Source organism: Actinia tenebrosa, unplaced genomic scaffold (genome assembly GCF_029948245.1).
Source record: "Actinia tenebrosa isolate PJP-AT-01 unplaced genomic scaffold, QUT_ActTen_1.0 utg344__unscaffolded, whole genome shotgun sequence".
Taxonomy (NCBI): Eukaryota; Metazoa; Cnidaria; class Anthozoa; order Actiniaria; family Actiniidae; genus Actinia; species Actinia tenebrosa.
In genome coordinates this window covers 111,274-120,000 of record NW_028292606.1, presented here as the reverse complement: position 1 = coordinate 120,000, position 8,727 = coordinate 111,274, and the positions used below count along the sequence as shown (strand labels likewise).

General features: G+C 36.3%; 2 non-coding genes across 2 annotated transcripts; both read right to left on the bottom strand.

Moving 5' to 3' along the window:
* Positions 1–222: 222 nt before the first annotated feature.
* Trnar-ucu (transfer RNA arginine (anticodon UCU)) lies at positions 223–296 on the bottom strand. Its single transcript has one exon. It is a non-coding gene; the product is annotated as a tRNA-Arg (tRNA).
* Positions 297–1,383: 1,087 nt separating this feature from the next.
* Positions 1,384–1,457, bottom strand: Trnar-ucu (transfer RNA arginine (anticodon UCU)). The gene has a single exon. It is a non-coding gene; the product is annotated as a tRNA-Arg (tRNA).
* Between the last annotated feature and the right edge of the window lie 7,270 nt (positions 1,458–8,727).

Genomic DNA, 8,727 nt, shown 5'->3' with positions numbered 1-8,727 from the left:
TCTTAGAGAATACTTTTGTAATAGTTCTAAAAGTTAAGTAGACTAATATAATCTTGGGTTGTGAATCTTTTAACGCTAACTTTTAAAAGCCTTGTTTGACTCAAGTGTCCTGCAAGGTAAAAATACTTTTGTAGATTTGGTAGAATATGAACAATAGGCCATGTATCGCTACCTAAAAGGATTACTATCCCTTTAGCTTCGGCAGAAAGGGTAAAAATAAAACACCTCCGGTGGGACTCGAACCCACAACCTTTGAATTAGAAGTCCAACGCGCTAATCCATTGCGCCACGGAGGCTGTGATTGATAAGATTCAAACCTGCTTGAAGATGGCCAATAATTCCAGTGTATATAAATCAAAGTAATGAGGCAAACGGCTGTAGAGCCAGTTGCAATTTATAGTGTGCCATTATCATGAGGTGACGGGACTGGTCAGGCTTAAGTTCTCTTCTGAGGCAACGCCTCAAAATAATTATTTCAAAACAATATAAATTTTCGACTATTCTTATTTGAGCACTGAAATCATTACTGAAATTATTGAAATCTTATTAATGCATGGCTTTTCTTTAAATGCTTCTTCAGTGTAGAAAGACATGCTCCTTTTATATGATTTTTTACACTGGTCTTTTTTGTTTTATCCGAAACAATAGCTTCAAAAAAGTCAGCAGTGGATTTAAAATCAAGAAAATAGAACTTTATTGTTTCTCTTCAATAAATTTACGCCATGCACAAAATTGAAACTTTTCAAAATATCAGCCATAACCTTCTTTTGTCATTAATGAACCATGATCAGTCCAACAAATATATATTAATGACCCGAAATAACACCTGCTAAAAGATTCAGTTTAGGTATTCACACTCTTATTACACTTTCATCTTTCATCTTTTCAATTCACACTTCCTTCACTTTTTTCTTTTTCTTATATTTATTCGTCGTCCTCATAGGTTCGAATATAAAACAAAACAATCAGCGATGATGCTTTTTATCAAATTAATATTTTAACCTTTATGCAGCATCAGTTTCCGTAGTGTAGTGGTTATCACGTTTGCCTAACACGCACAAGGTCCAGGGTTCGAAATGTTGGTCTGTTTCCAATCAGTGTCACTATCAAACTTGGTCAATAAACTAACTTTCGTGCGCTTTTTCAGCATTATTGATAGATTTTTGCTAACTTTGACCATTGTTCGAGCGCCGGTTTAACCAACCTTAGTTTGGTTTCTGTCGTTAATACAATAATTCAGAAGGTAAATGATTTACATTCGTTTGAACGAAGTTAATTAGAATGTAATAGATCTTATTCTGAAGAGATTGACATGTGATCTAAAATGGGAAAACATTACGCCCTATAAAGGTAAGGATAAAAGGGTAAAAAAAAAAAAAAAAACACCTCCGGTGGGACTCGAACCCACAACCTTTGAATTAGAAGTCCAACGCGCTAATCCATTGAGCCACGGAGGCTGTGATTGATAATATTCCCTGCTTGAAGATGTTCAATAAATCCAATGCATAAATGAAAGTAATAAGGCGAACGGCTGTAGAGACAGTTGCAATTTATCAGTGTGCAATTATCATGTGGTGACGGGGCTGGTCAGGCTTAAGTTCTCTTCCGAGACAGGTTTTTATTATTTCAAAACAATGTGTATTTATAACTTGAAATTTCTGCTGAGAGCTCCACCAAAAGTATTCATACTTTTATTACACTTTCATCTTTCATCTTTTCAATTCCAACTTCCTTCACTTTCCTCTTTTTCTATATTCATTCGTCGTCGTCTTAACTTCGAATATAAAATAAAACAATCAGCGATGATGCTTTTTATCAATCAAATTAATATTTTAATTTTTATACAGTTTCGTTTTCCCTTTTATTATTATTTTGATTTAATAGGACGATACCTCCAGAACCAGTGCTGAAGCGCAGTATGGCAGCGCGAAGCATTTACGGCTATGCCGGAGATTTCGGCCCCGACACCGCTATCCGAGGATATGCAGACTGATCAGGAAGCTCGGCCGAATCCTAAGGGAGAGGTTAGTCGGCCTCTAGACCGTAGTTGATTAACCCCTTGCTATGACCAGCTGATCGAACGTTGCAACTATGTCGCTGGAGGCTATTAACCCTAAAAGAACTCCTTTCCATGTGGAATGCATGAACTATGACCTGACTTTTTAAAAAAACTAACCAAAAAAGTTAAGTCATTGAGTCATTCAGTAAACACAACTCGCGCACTCGACCTATGCAAGCTGTGCGCGAGCTCATCCCATGGAAACTGACGTCATGAATTACCTTATGATGTCACAGCTTATTATCGTTTTCAATTATTGCAAAACGTAGGTTTTTCAGTCATTACATTATTAAGTACTGGTAGCTATAGGGGAATTTGTTGCTAGAGATCTTGTAAGCATAGGGCTGGTATGGCATGACGGGCTGGATCGTTATTTTTAAAAATAGAATCTATCGATGTGTAGAATAATATGAATGTGTGAGCGTTGAGGGACGAAAAAAAATGAAATGCCCGGGTGTTTTGGATTAAGGTTTAAGGTGCCTACTTTTGGAAATTGCATTGGAAAAATTGCCCATACATTTGGAATATTTGCTTTTTTCGGTCTTTTTCCTCTCTTTCCAAAGCAAAAGGTTGTTCTTAAAAAGTAAAGTCATATAGCACAAGTAAAGGTGCGTGACAAAACATCCTAAATGACCCGTAAATCTGTTGTTCTTTCGCTAACTACCGTGGTTAGCGTGTTTTAAGAAATCACAAGAGGCGAATGTATAGGCCAACAGACAGTATGAGCTTTTATTATATAACCGTGAATCTTAGAGCTTGGACACTAGCAAATCGAGCAATCTGATTGGATAGATCGCATCGCGGACTGGTCTAGATTCTCCGGTATTAACCGGTCCGATCGCATATCAATCTTACGGCGAAAACATTTTGTCCTTTTCAATGAAAAGTGGTCATATAATAAAACTCTTATCAACCGAGCTTGGTCGGTCTGTACGGGATAATCTTGACCTCGGTCGGGTACAGACCTCGGTCAGGATTATCCCGTACAGACCTCCCGCTCGGTTAATAAGATCTAAATAAAATCAGCAAAAATACGGTTCTAAATTTTAACAAATTTTTATGGATTATATACCAAAATGTTCAGGAAAGCCCGGGGTTTTCAAATCCACTTCTGTTTTTTTTGACAGGTTCTGTTTTATTTCAAGGAGAGACGATTTTCTAGCTTGACCTCGGTTATGTCATGCATTTTCTCTTGTAAAATACATCCAATAGCGTACATTCAACTCAAAAAGTACGTTGGTTTTTTTTTATAGAATTCAATCTAAACCATATCATACAGTCCGTGAATGGTTGAATTAACTGAATCCACTTCTGTTTTTTGCCTAGATAGTAATTATTTTGAGAAAAGATCCAAAAACCGTGTTTTTGAGACATAATTTGTATGGGCTCACATGAGGGGGCTGAGCTTGAAATCGTAGCTGACCAAATGTTAACAGATTTTTTCTTAAGTTAAACTTTTTTAAAAACTTCGATTTTCCGAATTGAAATTTAATGCTGATTCCAAATCTGGGGGGGAAAAATAGGGTTCTCGAGCTTTTTTTCGAGATAATCAGCATTTAATGGAAGCCTACGCACGAGGTTTGTTTTAAAAATTAGAGGTATGAACTTTTATTTGGATGCAAGAGAGGACTTGTTTTATTCAGACTAAAAAGCCGTACTTTAAGCAAGAATACAGCCAACTGGGTAGCTGTAATAATACTAATAAATAACTGAATTACAATCCTAGAAATCTTCTTTTACCGCTCAAATATATTACTTCTAAAGCGCGGAGTTACAGCCTCAGCCTATATTCTTATGAATATGGTCATTCAAATACATATACTGATACACTTGCGCAACTTTGCCGCACTTTTCGCGAGATGGAAAGAAAAAAGTTGTTTTCTTGGGGTATTTTGAAGTTCACATCCAGTGAAAGGGCTTTTCAGGCTACGCGCTTGGGCCCTAAGGCAGTAGAAAAAACTCAGTCTACAACTTAGGGTACGGACCTCGCTCTCGGTTAACAGGAGCTATATATTCATCTTAAACCAGCAATATTTTTATAGGATTGACTATTATATAATCGTGTTACCGTATGTGGACGGCTGAAAACACGAACGATGACCATTTACTTGTGGACGGACAGAATTCGTTTACACTGAAAATTATGCGTTTACGAATGAAAACATATAAGTGTGGACGGGGTCTTAGTTCTTCCATTTTTATCAACACCTATTTACCTTCACGCCTACCAAGGGGATAGGGTAGGTGGTGAACACAGTGAAGTCGGGATCATCTTGAATTCAACGCATATCTAACAGCGTGAATGCCTGGGATATGGGGAATATATAGAGTACTTCAAATATAAGCACCAATTGAATGATTTCCATAAAAAGTCTGTAAGAGGTTGCCAATGGGGTTAGTAGTTAACTGAGACCTAAAATTAGTAATTAACATTAACTGCATTTTATTTCATGATTTTAGTTAATATTGTGGCCAGCGCTCGTAAAATTATTAACAGTTAACTGGCATTAGGCTGGAAAATTAATATTTAATCGACAATTGGGTACCCCCACTGGCACCCTCATGCAAGGTTTTTGATTTTTATATTTTTCATTTTTGACTCTCATGTAAGGTTTTTGATTTTCATATTTTTTATGGTGATACCAATTATTTTTGTTACGTTATTTTCTCTTTTCTAATATTTATATTCATGTATTATTTATTTATCTTTTTATAAGATTGCAAATAAAATTCTTGTTGTTGAAGTTGTCGTTGTGATGATGGTGGTTATTGTTGTTGTGGTGGTTGTTGTTGTTGTCGTTGTGGTGGTATTGTTTGTACATAATTACGTAATTCAGCCCATGGGCTGCGACATAATTTGTAATAAACATCTATCTAAATCTATCTAAATCTAAATGAATAAAGTAATACAAATAAGTCTTCATTCCTGAACAATAGTCCTTTTCAGACGACTGTTGTAGGGTAGCCTTCTGTCGTAGTATTTACGATCTTCTGAGATTAAGACTTGTTTTTCACCCAACAGAACATACTTCTCCTTGAGAACACTTGTCATTTCTGGGCCTATCTTCGTCCTCTCGGACGTCGTGAACCAGGCCCGGATCTCTTGTTCTCTTGGACGATAACTTCTTTACCTTTCTATCACTACGTCAATTCCCAAAATACTGCACTCATTTCATTCAGGGTTAGGGTTAAAAAGGGGTAATACTTTATGAAAATGAAAAAAAATGATCGGAATTCGGGTGTTGCACACCGATAGCACTGTTTCACACGAAACATTGCAGTCATTGGTCAATGTTTTACAGCATTCCCCTTTTTAACCCTAACCCTAACCCTAAGCCAACTTCGAAGGATCAAAGAGAAGGGCCGCTATGAACGCTTGGCTACCACAAGCCAGTTATTCCTGTTTGACTTTTCTGACACCTCTAGCTTAAAACTCCTAAAGACTAAAGGATCGAAAGTCCATGCTTTCACAGTTTGTTTTCATACCGAAAATCAAAATCTAGTATCTTTTTACCCTTTGGTAAAGCTTGCGTGTTCACATTAGAACTGGTCACCCTTTGGTAAACATAAATATTTATAAGACAACAAACCACACATCACCCTGTTTCAGGGCTTACCAATGGTACCGTTGGTGCAGTTGGTACCGTTGGTGGTACCGTTCGTGCTTTCATATTTCTGCTCAACATTCTCAACAAATTCATTAACCTCGATTTCAATGTTATATATGTAATTTTGTGGGTGTTAGGGACTGTCTGCGCTCGCCAAGAATCGAAGATAACTATGTACTCGAGAACGAGAAAATATACGATCGGCTCCCGTAGGAAAACATTATGTGTGATGCGCCGTTTTAGAATCACGAAGACACATATATTCATCGAACACAACTACTAATACACGAGAAAATATACGATCGGATCCTGTAGGAAAACATTATGTGTGATGCGCCGTTTTCAAATCACGAACACACATATATTCAACGAACAAAATCTTACAAATACAAAAATCTTCTTACTGCCAAACAACCCAGTGTTTACATTATGTGGTATCACTTTCTTGTAAACATATATTGTCTCAAACTTTCTTGTAAACATATCTCAAACTTTCTCGTAAACATATCTCAAACTTCAAAGCCTGCATTTTAAAACAAGTCAAATAGCCCCCATTCCAGCCTCATTAATTGACTGCTGGATAATATTTTGTATTTACATGGAAATTTTGTTTTCTTTTTATAGAATTTTCATGGAATCTGTTATTAACTTCATACACTCGACATCCAATGTCAATCCATAGATTCATTACCGTACTGTCATTCATATTTTTCCTTTTTTTTTTGTTTTTGTTTGTTTGTTTGTTTTTCGTTTTTTTTTTGTTTTTTTTTTTTTGCAATTTACATGTGTGGACCGCTGTCTGATGGTGAGTTTATGATGTTCACCCCTCCCCCTTAAAAAATAAGTTTCAGCTTTTCTAAGATTTAGCCGGTTTGTAAACCGAAAACCAATCATTTATAGAGCATCCTTGACCTGGGGGAGAGAATCGTGTCAAAAGATGTTTGAAAGGGAGGTGAGGGGGGAACTCAAAACACTAGTGCCCAGTGTTCGGGGGAACACAAATCCCTGTGACAGCGTGATATTTTGAACAGATCTCGCCCATAACTAAATTACTATGCTTCTCAAACTCATTAATAATTCATTAGAATAAAACAAAGAAAAATCACTAAGGGTAAAGAAGGTTAGTATGAGGTTAAAAAAAGCATTCTAGCATTAAAATTGGGCAACTTATGTTTGGAATTTATCCAAGAATTATTAATATCTAGCACTCGAAAGATTGTTTCATCCTCTATCCGAACACCTCGAAATTGGGTTTAAAAAAATCTCGGCTCGTCCTCGTTTTTTTCAATTCACTACTCGGTGTTTGGAAGTCGGGTGAAACACTTTCACGTTGAAATAACCATAGTTGATGGAGTGTAATGGTTGGGAAACTCCATAGAAAAGACACTATTGTTTGGAGGGCGATGTTTAAATGATATTGACCGTGGACAATGAACCAAAGCAACTATGGCTGAAAATACTGTTTTCCTTATTATTTTCATATATGAACATTTTCAAACTAAAAAGCTTCATTCGGTGGCGACAAATAAGAAAGTATGCAAAAGTCGATTTCCTTTTCAATAAACAACTAATTTTTATCATTAATAATATAAGAAATGATACAGACAGTAATTCGCGACGTTTCGAGGTCATGCTGACCTCATTATCAAGTGTGTTTAATGGAACTAAATCTTGACTATTTATAAACTAAAAAAAAAAAAAGTTTATAAATAGTCAAGATTTAGTTCCATTAAACACACTTGATAATGAGGTCAGCATGACCTCGAAACGTCGTGAATTACTGTCTGTATCGTTTCTTATATTATTAGTATAGGAAATCGCACGATCTCGAGTACAATTTGGAAATTAATAGAGACGAGTATAATGTTTTGAAAGTTCTTGTAATTGCACGAGCCTTTAGGCGAGTGCAATTAAAGAACTTTCAAAACATTACGAGTGTCTATTAATTCCAAATTGTACGAGAAGATCGTGCGATTTTTTGTTTATAGTTCACTCAACAAAATTTCAGTAAAGAATGCGAAGCGAAGCCGTTCATCTTTGTCTATTAGGCGGCCGATTTTCAGTCCATCGCGCAACTGAAATGCATAAAAAAGATTAGTTCTTACGGCTTTAAAATTTTATTTATATGTTTTTAAGTACAAAATGATAGAAAATAATTGTTTTGACATTGTTTTGGCCGTGTTGCTATAGCGACGTAATTCGGTATTCCTACGGAGTACAATTAACGCTATAATTGTACTCCTCTCGACCAATCAGAGTCGAGTAATTTTGTTGAGTGTACTATAAATCTCAAAATCCTTACTTATCAATTTTTATCATATAGGATTAATTAACAAATAATAACTATTTTAGAACGCTTTTATGCACGGTCAACGTCATATAGCAATGGATAAAGTCGAACAACAACCTAGAGCAATAGATTTCCTAACCTTTCCGATATATACCATGATTAACGTTTTCCCCATGTTGCTTAATTGGTAGATGTCTCCAGAAAGTCACCCTAGAGCAGGCCACGTTGATGATTGTTGTACCAATGCGAAGCCTGGTTCATCAATCTCAAAAGTCTGTTGATCGATTTACTGCCAATTGTCAGGGTCAGCAAAGGAATCCTTTCCAATCAATTGCATGGCAACGTCCAACCAATCGGGACACGCAAAAATGCTGCTGTCGTATGTTAATCCCTTTTCACCATTTGGAACCAGTATAGTTGGCCGCTGGATTAAAACTTTAACTCCAGCTTGAGTTAAGTATTATAGCAAATCTTGCTCTAGTATCATGTAATCAAGTACATAGAAATATATTGCAATTGGGATGAAATCGTTCCGGAAAGAAATTCATTCAAGTCAGTATCATGTAACCATCATACAAAATCGTCCTATCATCCTCTGACTTGGCAAATTTGCTAAATTTGAGGTGCTCTATTCAATGGTACTGATCGATTTTTGCTAATTTGCTCATAAATCCGTGGAAGGGTCTATTAGTCGAAATCTCACGTTAACCGGAAATACGTCACTGCGATTCGGTAGAAACTGATCATTTCTTTTATACTGTTTGCCAGTC